Here is a 21866-nt window from a genome sequence, read left to right on the forward strand (position 1 = left end):
GTATCAGGGTAGTATTGTATGTGCTGTTAAGGGTCAGCCTCACTGTTAGCTTGGCCAGCTCTTCGGGTGCCAGAAAATATATCGCCTGAAGCTGTGAAGATTATAGAGTGGGTTAGTTTCTTGATGGTCTTATAATGTCCTATAAACCGCTAAGGTTCTGTTCACGTTTGTGTCGTGGCTTGCGTTTCTAACAGAAGCCATGCCACAGTGCCAGATCCATCCTTTGGCAGACACCAGCGGTGCCCGATGGACCCCATTGACTTACATTTCCATCATTGTGATAGGAACAGTAGACCTGCATGCAGCATTATTTTTTCCATCAAATTTATAGAAATTTGCAACGGAGGCTTAGATTCAGATGTGAACATAGCCTTACACACATAATAAAGATTGTATAAGAAGTAACAGACAACTCTAAGACTGGAGAGCAGAAACAAAACGTGTCTTGAAGGGGTTGTCCAATGAATACAACCCCTTCTCGAAAGATTGCCACCCCAGCATCCGCTGAATCCGTGGGTCCAGCTCCTGCAACCCCGGCGATCATCTGTTATTGCCAGGGGAAGCTTGGCCTCTACACAAGGTATGTATTATTATATATCATTTAAATGGCCAACCATGTATTATGAGGATGGGCCGGGTCCACCCTTCTTACTTAATAGCTCCCTACTCTGGCTCATATAGGGTGATCCCAAGCATGGGACCCCACCCCATAATGTTCATATGCCCTAATAGGACATATAGACAGGGTTTGTCTTCAGGAAGAATTAAAATGGGAAACCAATTGGTACCAGGGTTGGCAACCTTCATTTCTGTTTTGTTTTTTGTGTATAAAATCCTGAAGAGACAACATTGTTACAAACCAAATGGAAAATCAAAAACTATACATGAAGATAATAAGTGATATGTGTCTATAGTCAGATATGAACACATCAGCAGTCATTACAGTGAACTGTAAAATGATAATAATAATAATAATAATAATAAACACACTAACACCCAATAGCTTAAAAATAATCAGAGTCGGGCCTATTTTTTAATTCTTTTTTACGGACAGCGTACTTTTATGGATTGTCTGTGAATTTATGGACAGTTGGTAACACTGACGGGTGCTGGTAAAGACCAAGGCGCCATGACATCTATGCTTATATTTCCTCCCTTTCTGTTCCTTGCAGGACAGACGTGGAGGGTGGGACCCTAGGCCTGCTTTCTTGTTCCCTTCTTTGCCAATGTTGGGGTACCTGTGGACAGAGGGAGCCCTGAACAGGTGTGCACCACCCATAGTGAGAGGTCCATCAGTCCATAGCAGACACTGCTGCCTGTATGGTACATACAGCTTTGGAACCTATTATTAGTAATAATATCCCCTCGTTTTCTACATTGGGTAGATGTAAACTGTTCTGCTTCTCGACTAAAAGGATTACAGTATACTCATGATATTTATTACCCCATTTACAGTGTTAGTGCTTTTATATTGGATTGGTTATTGTAATTCAAAGACCTGCATCTTCTAAGGCATGGGACGCGTATTCTAGATTTCCGGTGTAAGTACTGAGTGGTAGAAGATTTGTAGGCAATGATAAGGTCAGGTCCTAATCAATTAGCTGGATTCACTTTACAAAAGGTAAACGCAAATTTTTCCCCTCACTGTTTGTATTAAGCTTTACTACTAAACACAGATTGCAACCACCAGCTATATGTCTCCACCTTAGTCTAGTGTCTCCTCTTGCCTAAATGACCAGATTGTAGTATAACACACCATTTGTCACATCAGATTATACAGACAGGAAGATACTTTGTCCTTCTACCAAAACTTAATGTGAATCTCCATATTTAACTCTATGTTATTTTTAGGTCCAATATTATGTACTGATTCATTTCTTTTTATATCTTTATAGTGGTCAGAGCTCAGTTTTTCTGATGCAGAGCTCCAAATTCCCTGCATGGCCATGGAGATAAATGATAAAATTCTGTCTGCCTGCAGCCACCACTAGGGGGAGCTTAGGAGCTTACTGCCGACTGTGTTATTATCGAGTCTAATATAAACAGTATGTTATAAGCTCCTAAGCTCCCTCTAGTGGTGGCTGCAGGTAGTCAGAATTGTATCATTTACGATCTATGTTTATGTAGGGGATTTGGAGTTCTGTATCAGAAAACTGAGTTTTGACCCATACAATGTTGTATTAATAAACGAATCTACACAGAAAGGTAGGCCTATTTCCTCTAGATTTAACAAAATTGGTGTTCAAGGGTGGACATTCTTTTTAAGTGTCATCCAGATCATGACTCCTGCTGCATCAAAAATGACAATTGTGGGTTGTTTTATGTGTGCAGAATCATGTTAATGGGTACTATGGGTTTCACCTACTAGGTCTTGAGAAACAGGAATGGGGTGGGTGCAGGACTGATAAAATAAACCCACGCAGGAGTATATGGCAGAGTATTTATTATTGGATACTTCCACATACGCTCATAATATGTGACTCTATGACTTGAGAAATGTTCATTATGCGCCAAAAATGATCTGTCTACTAACTTTTAGTCAATAACCCAAAATTAGTGTCTGTGTTCTACTTGTTATATGAGAAGGTGTATTATTGGAAGGCCCAGAGGTTGAGGGGTCCCTCAAGTTCCTTTTTGTGGGGAAAGGAAATGGTTGTGACTTTGTGTTGTCTAGTTCTTCTATATAGTTTCTCATTTGCGTCGAAGATCTGAGATATGATACTTCTGTCCATCTCTTGGTTACTGCTCAAATCAATGCAGTTCTGGTGCCATGTGCATTACAACTGACCCAACAAGGCTCTTTCCTGACTTGGGCCCTATTGATTCTAGTAAGGGATCTGCATAGAACAGATCGATTCTCCTAGGTATCCCCCTCTGGACGCTTGGAATGTATGTATGTCATTCAACTTTAGTTATAACTATTGTCATGTGGATATCAGTCTAGTTGACGTGGTGTGTATGAGTGCATGATTACTATGTAAGTATCGTTATAGAGGTAATAGTTTTGATGGGAGTGAGTTGGTCATAATCAGGTGTAAACTGGTCAAATCAAAGGAGGGCCATACACATTAGATACCTGTTGGCCGAACGCTAGTTTGGCCGACAGCTATTCTTCTCGATCCCCTCCATACACATGCATGCTAGGCTTGGCCAAGTGTGCATGTATTCTGAATGGGAGAAGGGAGTAAGCCGCTGCCAGACACCTCTGTTGGTGGATTATCTCCCCTGAGTACAAAAGTATCGGGCATGTTGAAATCCAACTGCTTGATCCTTGTCTCGACGGGGGACCCCCGAGAGGCCATCATACACAATAAATGGTTGACCGATCCTACTGAAATTCAGGCAGGGTCGGCAGACATTAAAGGGGTTTTCCTATCAGGGACATTTATGACATATCCACAGGACATGCCATACATGTCAGATAGATCCCACCTCTGGGACCCGCACCTGTCTCTAGAACGGGGCCCCCTAAACCCTGTTCTACCACTCTGTGTTCAAGCTGAGGCTTGTGATTTCCGACCATGAAGATTAAAACAGCGTAGCTGGCTGAGCTACGCTGTTTCCGTAACTCCCATAGTAGTGAATTGCAGTTACGGAAACAGCGTAGCTCAGCGAGATACGCTCTTTTTTTCTGTATAGTCAGGAATCACACGCTTCAGCTAGAACACAGAGCAATAGAACAGGGTTTATGGGGCCTCGTTCTAGAGATATGTGCGGGTCCCAGAGGTGGGACCTGCATCTATCTGACATATATGGCATGTCGTGTGGATATGTCATAAATGTCCCTGATGGGAAAACCCCTTTAATCTAATGTGTTTGGCCACCTTTACATTCAACCTGTTTAGTAATGACTCGCAGTGATAAAGTTTGTAAAATGAAGTTGACCTTAGTCTTCTGGGTATCTAAAAGATAAATCCAACCACACTATGGTTTGCTTAGATTATTTTTATTTCACCAAAATGTTTTAATTTTTCCTCTTTATGTGTGATAAAAGGGAAAAATAGCACATATGTAAAAAGTACCATTTTCTAGGCTCAAACTTGTACCCTTGTCATGTTTAGACCTGGCGTCTGTACACTTGCCATGTTTAGGGTAGGAAATGGGCAAAAAATTTAAAATATCATACATTGATCTATATATCGCCTTTGTTTTTTATTAGTATTTTTCGATTTTGATTGAATTATAGACTCATAGTAAGGGACCAAGGGTATACATACTATAGACAACCCATGTAGGTGCTCTGGAAACCATAAGAAGTAGGAGGCAGCTCAAATTAAAGGTGTTACATCTGGACCAAAAATTATTATCAGTGTAGTCCCTGCAGTATGTGATACACTCGCTAATATACATTCCAGTTCCCCCGTCACACTGATTCTGAGATTTTAATAGATTTTTATAGCGCTGGCGGGGGACCGGAAGTCTAGTTGCACAGACTTCTTTGATGATGATACAGTCGACTCTTCGTCATATGACCGGCCCCACTGTATAAGCAGTAGCAGTAGTACACCAATTACATAGAGTACAGCAGGGGCCGGTCACATGACAAACAATGGTATCGTCATCAAAGAAGACTCTGCAACTAGACTTCTGGTCCCCCATCAGCGCTATAAAAATGTATGAAAATCTCAGAATCAGCGCGACGGGGGCCCGGAATGTATATTAGCGCGTGTACTCACATACTGCAGGGACTACACTGATAATAATTTATGGTCCCCACATAATCCCACTACCTCATTTTCTTATGGGATTTGTGAACCTGTATACGGCTCCCCCTTTCCACTATAACAGCAATATTACCATAAACTGAGGGTATATGGCTGGAGGGTATTGTAACTCTTCTCTCCTACAAGAGATGGGTAAAGAGTTGGAGAAGACAATAACTACTGTTTAGTCCTGGTCCAAGATGGAGACTTGTAATGGCATTAACTAGTGTTCTAAACTGCCCTGTCTGTATTTGGGTGATGTATATAGGTGCATGACTATATAAGAAGTGTAATGTTTAATTTTCGGTGTAGGTTGTAGGCATATTTCCCCATAATCCTATAGAAATGTTATTGCGCCATCTAATTACGTGCAGTTGGAGGGTATAGGTGCCATTCCATCCTCTTTGAGCGTGGGTTAATAATAATCAGATCATATCTTAGATCCTATATGGCCTAAAAGTGTAAGTGTCTTGTAGAAAACCATATGGAACTGCCAAGTACTATATAGAGCCAGGCAGGGGGTCCCATTTTTATTTTATTTTTTTGCTATGGGGACGCCTTAACTCTATGTATACCAATCTAGGGGTGTGTTAAAGTCTATATCCATCCAAAATTTGAATATTCATGACCAGGGTCCCCACACTGGAGAGCTGCTTTACGCTGAACATGACATGAACATGGAGGGAACACTATGGTCACTAGTGAAGTTCCTTGAATATTTTTGTTGAAGTTTTTGAATAGCACATTGCCAAGTCAATATTATATTTTTATTTTTTTTAACCCTGTAGAGTTCATTTTTATAGAGAAATAGAAAAAAAGGAGGAAAGACCGGCGCCAGCTAGTGTAGTAGTTTATGCAATTAGTCAGATAAAGTCAGTACTTCCACAATCCCATATGTGAAAAACAGCCAATCTGGTTCTCCTGGACCTCACTGGTTCACCTTCTCCTCTGGGTGTGATGGAGATTACCAGAAAGAAATCTCAAGTTTCTTCATAGCAAATTAAAAAGTTTTTATTTTAAATTATTTAAAGGTATTTAAAAGATATAAAAGATCTTGGCGTTTCACAATACACTGACCGTTTCCTCAGGAGTCTGACCACAAGTTGAAATGGTGGTCTCTTATAAAGTACAAGAGGACTATACAGAGAGGACTATACCTATATTTCTGACATATGATGGTTTTATGCTTTTTATAGTGCTTTATAGTGTTTTATAAGGTTTATATGCAAAAATAAGGTGGGCTTATGTTAACTCCTCCCTCTTTTCCTTTGTATTATTTAAAGAGAACATTTCACCTGCCCATATATGTGCAGTTGAGTCCACCATGTAATAAGGAGTGCTGCACAAATCCTGGAGCACTTTAAATGTTTTTGCTATCCTCCTCCGTTATTTAGATATCGGTGCCATTATATTTGGCGCCAGATATTTGAATAACCCCCTGAACTTTCAATGTAGCGTGTATTTGGCAAGGGGGTTACTATCGTTGTGACACTGTCCAATCAGCTACGGACAGTGTCACAGCAAGAGCTGGAGAGAGGAGAGCGCGTGAATGCTTCTTCTTCTGCTCTGTTGTGGCGGGAGTAATGTCAGCAGTGGTGTCCTCAGTTCTTGGCAGACAAGGACGACAAGACTGTGTGGTCTCTCGCGAGGGATCACACAGTCTTGTCGTTCTTGTCTGCCGTGAGCTGAAGAGTGAGAGTGTGCGCGCACAGCTCCTACGCCGCTGCTGACGATACTCCCGCCGCCACGGAACAGAAGAAGAAGAATTCATATTCTTCTTCTCCTCTTCTGTTCAGTATTGGAGGCGGAGCTGTGTGTGCGTGCGCACACACGCTCTTCTCTCTCCAGCTCTAGCTGTGACAATGTCTGTGGTGCACTCAGCTACACATGTATGGGCAGGTGAAAGGTTCTCTTTAAGGGACCACCATTTCAAATTGTGGTCAGACTCCTGAGGAAACAGTCTGTGTATTGTGAAAAGTAAAGCCCTTTAAAAAAAACAAAAACTTTTTAATTTGCTATTGAGAAAATTGGGATTTCTTTCTAGTCATCTCCACCACACCTAGGGGAGAGGGTGAACCAGCCAGGTCCAGAAGAACCACACGAGCTGTTTTTCCCACGTATTATCGTGTAAGTACTGATTCTTTATCTGACTAATTGCATAAACTACTACACTATCAGGCGCAGGTCTTTCTTCCTTTTTTCTATTTCTCTATATGCCAAGACAAGTTCCAACCAGACCGGATTATCAAGCGGCCTGGTTCGAACCCATGAATTTAATTACTGCAATTAAAAACAATCTTTCCAGCGTGGATTACTCTATTTATCTACTATTAGAGTTACTGTTTAGTTTGTTGGGGAAATAAATTAATGACTTAAAAACTTGTCCCCTTTATATTAAGCTCAGAGACAATTAAAGGGGTATGGTGACCTTAGATAGTTATGGTAGAATCCTGTTCAGCAATACGAAGTGAATGTCAACAGCCGCGAGTATAGGATCTCCATGACACTCTATGGGCGTTACGGGAACAACCAACCCCCTGTGCCCAGCTGTTTCCATAACTCCCATGAACTTAAAGGGGTTATGTGGGGACCAAAAATATTATTAGTGTTATCACTGAAGTATTTGATACACTCGCTAATATACATTTTGGACCTGTGTCGCGCTGATTCAGAGATTTTAATAGCGCTGCCGGGGGAACGGAAGTCTAGTTACATAGTCTTCTTTGAGAACGATACAACTCTTCATCATGTGACCCCGGCATGTACATCGATTGCATAGATTATAGTGGGGCCGGTCACGTGACGAAAACTCTTAATGTCATCAAAGGAGACTGTGCAACTAGACTTCCGGTCCCCCGGCAGCGCTATAAAAATCTATGAAAATCTCAGAATCAGCACGACGGAGAATGTATATTAGCGAGTACACTGATAATAATTTTTGGTCCCCACATAACCCCTTTAATGGGTAGAGGCGCTCATGAACTCTAGTGGACTCTCCCCTTCTCCATTTTTTGTCTGCCACCGGCCAATTTGGATTACCAAATTGGAGTTACAGGGGTTACATTTTGGATGGAGATAGACTTTAACTCATACTTTAGAGTAGTATACAGAGAATGAAGGCCATATAGTAACAAGACAGAATGGTACCCCTTGCTGGTGCTAGTTTATGTCATTACACATCCCTATCTCGGAACAGGACTGCCTGGTGTTTGCCCCCCCCCACCCTTTTTATGTAGAGGTTTTAATAGCATTTATAATTTTACACACATTCAGTGGGGACTGGGCTTTGGGCAGTAGCTTAATATGATATATATGGTGTATATTTTGTTGAAATTTAATTAACATCTTCGTAATAACTAGATATGGGGATGTATTATAATGTAACTCTATGGTGATCAAAGTTGGTTTGGTAGAACCGTAGGCAGTTCGGATGTTGCGACCAAAATATGGATTCTAAAATACAGCCATCTGAAACCAGCCTTACAGGTATTAGCATTTTTTTCCCCATTCTTACATAGAGTACTGATTCTTCCTGATGAGATCCAGCAAATTGTAGGGAGTCTTTAAGGCAATGCCCCTGGGAAAAGTATCCAAAAAAGCTTTTCTCCAGGAGGACGAAAAGTACTGAATCTCTCTAGGGCCTCCTATAGCTAGCTACCTTCACAAATGGGTGTCTCTGGTTGGGCTGATAACCCAAGAACTGTTCCAAGGCTCGTAAGGGGGGGTGGACATTGACTTACAATTTAGTAAAACAAGTGGCACTAGAAGGACACATTTATTACTTCTGGATGAGAGCTATTTTTATATATATATATATATATATATATATATATATATATATATATATATTTACAATTTTCAGGCATTTGAATTTTATTTTTAGGTGTTGGAACCCCCCTTTAAGGGTTTCTATGTATATAGATATCTCTTAAGTATTTCATTCATGTAGGTCATGCTACGTATATATGCGCAGTTTTGGTAAATCCAAATCAACTTGTTTGCAAATCTTTGGAGACGCATTACTACACAGTTGAACTGAATTAACCACTCAAATGAGTGGGAACAATGTCTAAAAATATTTTTTTTAGAAGAGCCGAATTCAAGTTTTACTTTCTACCTCCACTAAATGTACCTGCAATGTCTATTCAGTAAGTAATGTGTGTATGACATGGCCTCCCTTTAAGGCCCCATGCACGTGACCGTAATTTTTATCTGTAGTTTCAGAATTTGTAGTTACAGATGAAAATCTGGACCCATTCATTTCTATTGTCCACGGACACCTTTCCATATATTTACGGACGTGTGTCCGGGCCGTAGAAATGATCTGCAAATTATATAACATGTCCTATTCTTGTACGCAGTTGCAGCACGGACTATCTATAGATGTGTATCGGTAGCCGTCGTATGCGTATTTGCGGACAGTAAAAACCCTTACGGTCGTATGCATGAGGCCTTTTTATCTTTAAGTTCGTGTTGACCACACGCTTTCTTTTTTCCGTGTAAGATTTTTTTTGTTTTCGACCTCTTGATACTTGACAGAGAAGTTCATTACCATCTCATTGTATTCTGTGATTATTTCGTGAGTACCTATTAAATAGTACCCTATGTAATCGTAACACCCACATCCAACACATATTCACGACTCATACAAGAACGAATAAGTGACCCATGCTATAGACCACAGAAGAGGAAAGAATGTTAAAATGAAATAAAAAAAATAGAAATTACAATAACCAAAAAGTAATACTATCTTGCCACCACCACAACACAATATATTTAGACACAGTCCCGAATAAGCCATGAGTAGTCCACCGTCATCTCTACTATGGTTACCAGGTTATGAGCACCCATTTCCCCAACCAAGGTTAGTTTGTACATGTCCTACTCTTAGTTATTGTCCTACTCAAAGTTTAGTTTAACCAGTAGCAACAGGGTTAGTTGGATTAGACACACAAACCTTAACACAACAAGGAGATACCGAACCACTCTGCTAAAACACCATGAAAGATATACCAAGGCGTTTTTTATTTTTTCAATGAATATTTATTATAAGCAAATAGCTACAGAGACAAGGCAAAGACGAAAAGAGTTGCTGGCAATGTCGTATAGGGTATACAGTCAATGAACAACCAATGCCGTGAATGGCTCATCTTTAAAATGACAAAAATGATGAAATTGTATAAAACAGCACCTCAGTTGCGTTGACAATATCAATAGTTCAAACATTAATACAATTCATTACACAACTGTTTTGTGGGAGATATATTTGTGTTTTAATCCGACATTTAATTTGCACTGGTTGATTTATTTACACTGAGAATATAGAAAATACAGGAAAGGTCTTCTTGAGAAGTGCAATAACCGAGTTGTCCCACGTAAAAATAATAATGTCTAGGCCAGCAGCGGTAATGGATGTCACTATAGAGAAAGTATTGTATATGCATCTAAGGGTATAATCTCCGTCTTGGCTGGAAGCTGAGGAGTGGTCTTCTTAGTGGTATTAGAGGTTACACATTCAGTTGGAGTGAGGTAGCAGGAAAAGTTGCGATTTTACAAGAAAAGGCTTTGCTACTGATCAAACTAAACATTCGAGAGACAGGACATTGCAGGATGGTCCGAAACCTCCATATACACCCAAGGCAGTCTACTCTGGTAGGCATCACATTACTATTGACTAGCAAATGGATGGACTATTAATTTGCTTAGTCAATCTGGTAAATGTGACAAATTCATTTTTGAAATCTCCAACTATTGGCCCAGGTTGTGGCAGTCTAAATTATTGATATGATGTCCCAGGCCAGAAAATTGATCTTAAGCAGAGGCGTAACGTGAAGCTCGTAAGCCCCAATGCAAAATCTTGAGCCGGACCCCCATATATCACACATGATTTATATTAATAGTCTCCTCATATGGAGCTAAGGGACCTTTTGGGCTGCTTCAGGCTGCAGGGCCTGTCACCTCTGCACCCGTTATTGTTCTGGGGATAACAAATTGGCTTCATCGGCAAAAATAAAAGAAATGACTTAGTGATAAAGTCAAATGGCAATAAATATAATTGGAAATGGTCAATACAATTCTTGCAAAAGGCAAAAATGGTCAGTTAACGACAAGTGAAATTTTTCAAACCCTTTGGTTGTTTCCAAATGTTTATATCTTAATCATTATATTAGGTTATCAAAGGTTAAAGTTACAGGCCACCTGTGAGAAGAGCTTTCTCTGACTGTGTCCCCATGACAACACTGCCTGTCACAGCGTCCTGGCAGCTTATTGTTATCATCAGGACATTGGACATTATTACAACCAATTAAATCTCTTCTTTTTATCTTTTATAACCAATAGATCTCTTCCCTGTCCTACACAAAGGAGAGTTAGATTCTGATTGGTTGTTATGAGGCTCAGTGTCCCTAGAATAATACTGAACTGCCACAGCACAGGGACAAGATGTGTTGTCATGGGTACACCGATAGAAAAGCTCTTCTCACAGGAAGACTCAAACGAAATCATTGATATTGTAAATGTTCTGGTAGTTCTACTTTGGTGACAGTATGTCGGCCTTCAAGATGTTCTAAATGGATAGTATTACAATTGTCAGACCATTGGGAACGGTAGTGGTAGCTAAAAATGAATAGTAAATAATACATTGCCTTGGTGAAGTATTTCTATGGAGGAGTTGTCAGTGTGATCGAGTATGACGAGGGATGATCGTCTGATTAAAGGTTATTTGTCCTGATTGAGATTTTCCAGCTACTGAATTGGTAACCACAAATTTTCACGTCTTATTTCCCATCAAAATAACAGAAAGTCCAGGAATATAGTTATTAAAATACAGGACAACAGAGAAAACCCATACAGCGTTGGCGGGAAGGACAGTCGGAATTAGAAGAGGAATCATACACAATCTTCCAGTTAAGACCTTTCATCTCTGTTCCTTAGGACAGATTGCAATACTGCGTAAAACTTACGTCTACTAATTCAGGGTAAAATTGTTTGATTTCTTCGGGTGTGAATTGTTTACAGAAATATCCAATGTTCTTCTGTATGTATGAAATTGTATTTGGGATTCCAAAGGAACATCCGTCGGCTGGTAAAAAAAAAACAAACACAAGAAATGTTATGACCGGGTACACAGACACCAATCTTAAAACGTTAACCTTTCTTCCAAAAGATGGCAATGATTGTTAAGCACGGGAGTGTGGCATGGTCATCAAGATCTAAGATCTATGAAACTTTCTAATACACTTTGTGTAGCAATTCCTCATGATTTTCAAGATCTCTGCTTGCAGCCATTGCTGACTTCCAGAGACTTTAAAGGCTATATACACTTTTGCATTATTTTGTGGCTTTTAAGCACTTTTTTAATTGACTCTTATTAAAAAAGTTTTTTTCAATGTTTACGATACAGCTTCTATGTATTCTGTATACGTAGAAGCTGTATCGTTCTCTCAGCCGATTCCATCGGTCGGCTGAGAGCGGGTCCTGCCTGCCTCTGACACACAGGATCCAGCTAATATCAATCAAAGTCGATGAACTTACAAGTGATCGATACTAGGTGGATCCTGTGATCCTTCAGCCGAGCCGTCAGTTCAGCTGAACTGATGGAATTGGTTAGGAGAGAATGATACAGCTTCTATGTATACAAGATGCCTACTTGCTGTATCGTAAAAAGTAAAAAAAAAAATAGTATTAAAAGTACATTTAAAAAGTTCTTAAAAAAATAAAAAACATTGATATAATAATGAATTAAAAAAACATTCAATAGTGTACATTGCCAAAAATCTGTTCCAATGATGTGATGCTCACACAGGTTCACAACTTGTTACCGTGTATCAGAGCTCTCCTGTAACCAGCTGTGCACCTGTGTGTGTGTGTGTGTGTGTGTGTGTGTGTCTGTCACAAAACCAGGATTGCTCACTGACAGTAAGCAGAGGTCTTGAAAAACAAGAGGAAATTATACAGGAAGTATAGTAGTATCTTGCCAAACTTTGCAAAATACTAGCCTTATTGGCTGAAGTCAGAAAGAACTAGAATCTTCATAGCAATTTTGGAAATTTTGTGCCATCCACTAACAAGCCACGACCCTGTGATACTTCTATTAAATAGCAACAAGGCTTTTTAACCTTTTTAGGTCGGACATTGACTTACAGGATAGCCACCTAGAGTTTTCTTCGAAGACAGGAAAGCGATTTACATATTTTTTTCCCAAGGAGCATTGCTCTACAGAATGCCTACAGGCCTGCTCTCCGCAAGGGGAATCAGTGCCTTTTGGGAAGTATTAATTATTCTTAAGGGGGACAATACCGGTTTCAGCAAATCAATTCATTGTTTACTTCCAGTGGATACAAATCGGTCCAGGGTTATGGGATGGACACACAGGAGAACAGCTCATTACAGTCACATTATGTGTATCAGAGCTGTGTCTACTAACAATCCCAGCACCTGTGTGTCCATCACATGACCATATACAGAATTTGATCAACTGGAAGTAAACACTGACTGCTCCTATTGAATGACAACAAGCAGAGATCTTGAAAACCGTGAGGAATTCATAGAGAAAGTATATTTGCAAAATTGTACAACTTTTAATTATACGAAAAATAACATTAATTTCCTGAAACCGGAAAACCTCTTTAACTCTCTTAAGTTCACCCATCCCCCAACAAAACACCTTGGATATGATGAAAACTAAGAAGTGGCTCTTGCACTGTAAATCAATTCCACTTGTCTTATAATGGGGCTTTTAAATGTCATAAAGGGGGTTTCCTATGCTCGGATCCACCTCTTTGAGCTGGAACAGACAGCCGCTCTGTTAGAGCAGCTCCCAATCTGGTGGACTCGAGCATGAAATAGTACACGCCCTGGTTCGCTGGGGGTGCCAGAAGCCGGACCCTTGGCAATCAGTGTATCACCACAGCGGTTTCCATTCTCAAAGGTGATGTCTTTGACGAGACAATCCCTTGAAAGTCTGCTCTATCTTGCTGACTTTAGTACGGAATAGCGCTCGCCTTCATATGTTACCAAGTGCTACTTACTATATTTTGTATATTGATTCAACAAAAAGCTTTTCTGGAAGACTCCAATATCTTGCTTCTTTGCAGATGTTAGAAGAGTAAATACAGAATCAAAGCTGGTCACACTGCAAGACAAGACATAGTGTTAGAAAATATAATAATCACCATATTGTAAAAACGAAGCAACTGCTACATAAATATGGCGTCCACCAACAGCGACTGTTTTCAAGACCCTATTATGCACTTTTTTCACCAGCGGATTATTCCTAGATCTTAACTAATACTGTATTGTATCCTTTATTAGATTCCCTTTTAATTCTCTTCAGTTTCACCCTCCCTTTGGCATAAACAATAGAGTCTGGGTGGTGCTAAATCCACGAAGCCTACTCCAGATAGTCTAGCGCTATGATCAGGTCTAGCAATGCTTCTTTACTGTAAAAACAGTCACACTATGGATGATCTTATGGTTAATTAATCGTATCTAGATTATAATATAGCTACCATAGAGGCAGATGGCTCTACTGTTATAAAGCCCATGAAGTGAGGGTTCCCGACACTGAACTGCTCCCTTTGCTTGCTGTGATGGTGTCATAGCAGCTACTTGCAGCCTCCACTAGGGGCAGTTCACTGCATACAGAGTTACACAACTCCCATTGAGTTCAATACCAGTTTGTATAAATTCATAGGCAGCTAGCGACCCCTAGTGGTGGCTGCAAGCACCCAGAATTATATAATTTATTAAGTTAGAAAGAAAGAGAGCTCCCCTATACAGAAATATTCTGAAATTACTGATCGAATTTCATTATTAGATAGTGGATATTGACTTTAATAAATGGCAAAGTAATTTTGGAGGAGCTCTCAGTAGGTGGAGGGGCCAAGTCTGAGTTTTGCTATGGTGCCCTATGATTTCTGTGTAGACCCCTTTCTGGTTGCATTCATTTAAATTAATGAGTTTTAGTTTAATTTGTTGATGAGGACAATTGGCCAATCCCTTATCAAGGATAGTTTCGACTTCTTCTGGATTAACACTGTAGAATAGTAAGTTTAACCATATGGTCGTTTTCAACCTTACTATGTTATTCAACTAACCAAAGCAGCTTTATGGACCCCAGGAGATAGAATATCTGCATGGATGGGAACTACAGCCCCCATTATACAATCTTGGAAAAGTTATTAAGCATCATGTCCCTGGCCTCATGTGATATCCGTTTTTAGGTAAAAGACATAGGTGGAGATACAGTGTGTTCCTCTACTTACATTTCTTGATATTGTTCACATGAGATTTCCAGTGGAATTAGCTCCAAAATGGTGGCATTGACGCTTGGAAGCAGAAAATCCATTGTTGTCAGCCACTCTCCCGTCAGTTGCAAGTTGAAAGTAACGAAATTCGGAAATACAATACTTGCAATGCTCATCAGAAAGCTTTCTTTCAGTTTGGAGTTTGAAAAAATTGCTGGATTCTGAAAAGGTTTAAGAAAACAAAATAAAATATTGAAGATAATCTAATACTCATAATAAACTAAAACATAATAGTGGGGGAGGGGTAATAGTCTATTTCTCTATCCTCATCTTGGTATTTGATTAATCACTTAAAAAAGGACCTTGATAACATTATTCCTTAAAACATATCTATCCTTTAAAAAAATAAATTCAAATCCCTCCTTAGAAAATTCTAGATATGTGTTAGATGTAGTACAACCAGAAATGTTGTGGGTAACCTGCAGATTTTAGCTTTTTGTCCTTCCCTCTGCTGGTTTATTTAAATGTAAATCCCTGCTGAGTGGGTGGGATCTTCTTGGTGTTAAATAAGAGCTGTGCTTTGTGCGATGACCAATCAGATGTCTCCCCCTATTGCTCCTCCTTCCCCTCTCACAGCACACAGGCACTTAGGGAACGATATTGCTGCAGCTGCATCCCCCATTTTCCCATTCGTCCTATAATTCAGAGTAGTTGTCACCAATGGTAGTTGGAATATCTCTTAGGCCGGAGAAACATCAGTTTCTCACGTCCGAGTTGCACACGTGTCAGACCAGTTTCATGGGTCCCTCATAGACTTGAGTCTATCGAGGGTTCCGTGAAAACGGAAGAGAATAAGACATGCCCTATTTTTCAACGGAATCTTCACACAACGGCCGTCTGAATGGCCCCATTGAAATACATGTGTCTGTGTGACAGCCGTCGTTTTAACGGCCATCACACGGACTTATACAACATTTGTGTGAATAAGCCGTTAATGTAATACCAGGTGTGTGGATCTCATGATTCCCCGATTGAAACGTGAAATGGCTGCATTGCTGAACCAAAGATGAAAGCACATTTTTGATAATTGTGTTATTGTTGTGTTTTGAATCTTACCGTTAAATAGGTGTTTTTTATTGTGCCCATGTAGACTAAGAGACCGTCCAAGTTGCCACTGTATGAGAACACCAAAGAACTTATTACTCCGGAATTCTGAATGTTACTGGAAGATGCAGCGGCCAACTGTGTATCAGTCAATAGATCGACAACTTCCACCTAGAAAAAGAAAACAAAAATAAAATTATTTGAAGACATTCATTTGTTCAGGAGACATCTTACCCAATGCATTACCTAGGTAGGAATTTGTGGTTAATGTCTACCAGACGAGAATGTAGCAAGAAGTAAAGTAGGGAGTAATGGTCTCCAACCTGTGGCTCTCGATGTAACATTTTTGTAAAATTTTTGTAAAATTTTTGTAACATTTTTGTAACATTTTCTGTAAAGTCTTTCTGTGTATGGCCGGCTGATAGGATAGAGCTGAGAAAGTATAGAGCAAGTAGCAGAAGGGGAGAGATTGAAGAGAAGGAGAAGACTAATGAGGGGACCAATACGAAAGACCATAGAGTGGAGTGAAATAATACATCCGCAGGAGGCTGAGGTTAAGTATTGAAAAGGAACTCAAGTCAGAAAAACCATTACTCACCGCTTGGAAGCCTGGGTACAAATAAGTAATCTTGCTCCATGATGCTTGAGAAATGTACTGCCCGAGGTATTTCATTGTCCATGACTTTGAGGTCAGATCAGCACTTGTGCAGGCAACACCTAGTCACAATAATTAAACATCACTTTAGTTAAGGGTTTTGTTTTATATATCAGATCAAGAAAAGGTCTGAAAGGACAGAAAACAATATTTCAAAAATATTCTGAAGAGATTAAGAAACTGAAACCTTACTGACTAGTTATATACTTTAGACCAGTGGTCTCCAACCTGCGGTTGGTAGACTACAACTCTCTGGGACTGTCAGGGCACGTTGGGAGTTGTAGTCTTGCAATGGCTGTAGAGCCACAGGTTGAGATCGTTGCTATAGGAAAACAGTCATTGAACATTTTGACTCACCTGTGGATGTTTTTTGAGTCTCTAGAACCGATTCGGCAAAGCTGTATATAGCCTCGGGGTTCTCAGGGTTTTGGGCTTGAATTAAAGGCCCCATGCTGTTGGGTACAGAAGACAGGTCAGCTTGCTGCATGTTATACAAAAAGGCACAATTAGAATTAAAGGAAGTTTTCTTCTTACATGGCTGCGAGAGAGTCACAGGTGATATCAGTTGATATGAATCCAAGGCTTTTGGCATCAATTGAGGAGATAAAAAGTGTGAGTCTTCCTTGGAACCAGGTGGCATAATCAGTGGCTGTAAATGTTGACAAGATGGACCCGAGCTTACAGAAAATTTCTCCCAAAAAGAATTTTTTGACCTGTATGTTGCTAATTTGTGTGATTCCAAGCTGTAAAAGAAAACCAGGAGACAGAAGCTATTACCTTACAGTCATTCCTTCATAGTTTTATATGCAAAGAATAACAAATGTTGCTCGGGGAACCTACAGTAGGAAGATACATTATTTAAAAAAAAATCCTGTTTACCTTGGTGGCTCCGAGATTAAATGCATCAATAAATTCTCCAATATTCGCGCCAGTTATTCCACTCATGACCTTTGAAATCTTGTCCTTGTCTGACAGGACTTCAACAGTGGCCACATAGTAACCCAGCTGATCAGCAGTAAGGAACGAGACTGCATCAGTCTAAATAGGAACGGAAGTAATATATTTTCTCGTTAGTGTAAATAAGAAACTTCTATCTATCTATCTATCTATCTAGCCATCTATTTTTATCTATCTATCTATCTATCTATCTATCTATCTATCTATCTATCTATCTATCTATCTATCTATCTATCTATCTATCTATCTATCTATCTATCTATCTATCATCTATCCATCTATTTTTGTCTATCTATCTATCTATCTATCTATCTATCTATCTCATATCTATCTATCTATCTATCTATCTATCTATCTATCTATCTATCTATCTATCTATCTATCTATCTATCTATCTATCTATCTATCTATCTATCTATCTACCATCTATTTTTGTCTATCTATCTATCTATCTATCTATCTATCTATCTATCTATCTATCTATCTATCTATCTATCTATCTATCTATCTATCTATCTATCTATCTATCTATCTATCTATCTATCTATCTATCTATCTATCTATCCATCTATTTTTGTCTATCTATCTATCTATCTATCTATCTATCTATCTATCTATCTATCTATCTATCTATCTATCTATCTATCTATCTATCTATCTATCTACCTATATTATATATATCTTTATATTTACCTCATGTCTAGCTATCTATTTTTATCTATTTTTATCTATCTATGTGTCCATCTCATATGTATCTATTTATGTCATATGTCATAGTCTAAAAGATACTTACAAAACTAAAGCCTGGGAATAGGGCTTTAATCTCATCAACGCTGGCAAATTCACTAAATAACCCAAAATTGGCATCAAGCCATCCACCGCTGTTTGCTGAACTTGCAGGACATGCTGGTCCTAAGAATATAGAAATAAAGTAAGTTTTAAGAAATCACCTAGGTGGACAAATGGTGTGAAAACATATAGGGGACTATACGACTTCTTACCACTGATTGGTTGGTTACTAGTGAGGTAGGACTTTGCTTTCTCATAGATTGATCTTTGCACAGGTTCAGATAGGCTGTTGTAATGGCCGCTACAGCCGGAAATTCTGCATATGGGAAGAAGAAGCAAATACATTTCTAACATCAATAACCAGACAATTCCATATAAGATGTCACATATACAATGTGTTATCTATGGCTTTCCATAGGACTGAGGATCGTTATACTAATTTCAATGGTACGCTATTGATTCCTTCAAAACAACGGAAACCTTGCAGAACGGTGACAAACAGAAACCATTTGCAACAAATTCGTTACCATTGAAATTAGGTTAATCCAAACGGAAAGCTATGGTTTTCGTTTATTTCAGTTTGGGTTTCCGTTCATAAGTTCCCTTGACGGAAAGGTCCGACAGAACCCATGAGCGGAGCTCTGACACAGATGTGAACGAAGCCTTACAATAACGGGTCTGCTTTACAGCACCACTGCTGTCCATAGTCTGTTTCTGGTATTGCAGCTTAGTCCCAATCACCTAAATAGGGCTTAGCTGCAATACCATTGACAGCCCATGGACAAGAGTGGCGGAGTTTCTAAAGCCATTTTGTACATGTGAAACCAAAGATATAAGACCAACTTGCCTACAATTATAGGGTAATTGTATGTTCTAGTACATTAGTTAACTGTTTAAGCATTTAGCATGACGGTAAGTTGCTTATACAGTTAAGACTTTTTGAGACGACCACCCAAAATTGCACCCTTCTTAGGGGTGGTCCTCTAAAAGAAGAGGGCGAATATAAATGGAGGTGATTTTTAGGTGGTCTTTAGGAGAATTTTCACTGTATATTTTCACTGTATAAAATGTGGTAGACAATATATATATATTTTTCTTACACAGATTGGAAGGCGTTACAGTTAATGTTCTCAGGTATCAGAAGAATTTGGCTTTGAGTGATTCTCGATAAGAAGAGGTTGAATTTGAACTTCCAGTAATTGCTCCATTGCTCATTAGAAAATGAAGAAAACTGCTTCGAGACTATTCCATAAATAGCACTGAACATAGAGCTTTGGATTCCGGCATTCGGTAAGGAGGCTATGTTTTTCTGTAGAAAGAAAAAGAAAAAACTATTGAGAATTACATGTAAAAATTAGTGAATATTATTTATACATTCTACACAAATAATTTAGTTAGTTAGATAGATAGATAGATAGATAGATAGATAGATAGATAGATAGATAGATAGATAGATAGATATGAGATAGATAGATAGATAGATAGATAGATAGATAGATAGATAGATAGATAGATAGATAGATAGATAGATAGATAGATAGATAGATAGATAGATAGATAGATATGAGATAGATAGATAGATAGATAGATAGATAGATAAAAATATATTAGAAAGACAGATATATATTTGAAATTGATTGATATGACATAATGCTAAGTCCTTACCTGTTCTCCGATGGCCTGGAAACTGGACAGGAAAATATCTAACTGGCTAAATGACAAAGTGTTTACACTGTCGATGACAACTTGGGCTTTGGTGGCATCAGTGAGTATGTCTCCAGTAAAAGCAAGGTTGGCTTTCTGGTCAGGTGACAGTAAATTAATTGCTGACAGCTGCAAACAGATAAAACATCACAGAATTGAAGAATTTTCCATCTCTGGGTACCGTAGAGAAAGATGGCAAAGTAACCTAAGGGTCTTGGAATATCTCAGTTTATGCCAAATTTTGTCCAAAAAGTTTAATGCCACTACTAGAGAGGAGAGTCTGGTATTCTTAACCCTACTATCCCTCTGTTCTCATCCCTTAGAGAGAAGACCCTTGGCCCCTTACACCATGTGCCTATAAAGAAGGAGCTATGGGTCAACCTTAGGTGAGGCCTCCTTCTTCTAGCTACTACCAGCAAGTCCTCCCTTAATTTCCTCCTGTTCACTGATCCTGACTCATTTCAATTGTACTGCGAGAAAAATATAAGGAACTCCTCGAAATGAGTCCCAAAAGATCAGTCATTTCTCCCCCTCCCCCTTCTCACAAACCTTGGTCTGGCTGTAAGGCAACTGGCTGCATCAAGAGCCCTCCACCACTGCTCTGTCTGCAGTTGAAGACTAAGTGTGCTCAGCTCCTCCTACCAGATTAAGCACCCTCCCTCCACTGTCTATGAGCCATACATTTGTTACTTTAAATACTTTTCTAAAAGGATACTAAGAATAATTTCTATAAAATAAAAGATGGCAACTTTGCAAAAAAGCAAAGTAAACTTACCCCATCGAAGTTGACAATTGAGCTAGATAAATCTGCATAAGATACAAATGATGTGAATCTTCCAAAAAGTCTGGAAACGCTGGCAGTGCTGCTTTCTCCACTCACGGGGCAGGCACCTGTAAATGTGGGATAGTTTGTTATTTGAAGTTAATCATTTACAGTCTATATGTATACTTCAGGGGCGTAGCTGGTGGGGTCTGGCGGCGCATGAGTGCTTGGAGGTGCCACTCTGCCTTGGTTATTTAGATTCAGGGCTAGGGCAGTGTACTGAATTTTTGCTTCAGTTTCACATAAACCTTACCTGCGGATGATGACTGCTTCTTGAGGAAGCCTTGTAAGACTCCATATAGGCTCTGACGGGTGTCGGTGGAAAGATCATCAAATACCGAGTTCAGATTTGTAACGCTAAATTAAAAATATAAAAAATATAAAATAAAGAACTAATTCCAGGCACAGAAATTAAGAAGATACATATACACCATGAATACCAACAGGCTCGGGCAGATGGTTGCCTTCAAATCGTGGTACAATTATGGCATTACTACGAGTCACGTGTGACCTCAATGTTCTGGCAATTGCCACACGTGGTCGGAATTCTTTCAGTCGTCTACAACTTTTCTCTCAAATTGTAACCTTGAGGTTGTGTACAACGTTAGTGCCATGATTTTACCACGGGCGGCCAAATCTTTGTGGAGCTCCAGCATTAAGCTGAAAATTACACCTTTCCAATTTTTTATTTGCCTTGTTTGATGAATCCCCAATCTAATTTTGGGTTGAGATATTGGGGTAGTTCCCTAATTTTATACCACTCTAGAATGAGAAATTCTACATAATATGGTCTATACAGTTTAGTGAAAACATGTGCGTGGTGGCATACGTTGTCCTTCTGGTATCTATCGTAGGAGGTAACCTTGGGTTCACTCCACAGGACA

At 39.3% G+C, this 21866-nt stretch overlaps 1 long non-coding RNA gene across 2 annotated transcripts; it reads left to right on the forward strand.

Annotated features, from left to right (window-relative positions):
- Positions 1-11522: 11522 nt before the first annotated feature.
- On the forward strand, positions 11523-21711 carry LOC142656518 (uncharacterized). Of its 2 annotated transcripts, none has more exons than XR_012849706.1 (4): positions 11523-11680; positions 16101-16304; positions 19560-19745; positions 20483-21711. It is a non-coding gene; the product is annotated as an uncharacterized LOC142656518 (long non-coding RNA). The 2 variants fall into 2 exon arrangements; XR_012849707.1 differs by lacking the exon at positions 11523-11680 and adding an exon at positions 14825-14926.
- Positions 21712-21866: the final 155 nt, after the last annotated feature.

The sequence above is a fragment of the Rhinoderma darwinii genome, chromosome 6 (assembly GCF_050947455.1).
Source record: "Rhinoderma darwinii isolate aRhiDar2 chromosome 6, aRhiDar2.hap1, whole genome shotgun sequence".
NCBI classification, from domain to species: Eukaryota; Metazoa; Chordata; class Amphibia; order Anura; family Rhinodermatidae; genus Rhinoderma; species Rhinoderma darwinii.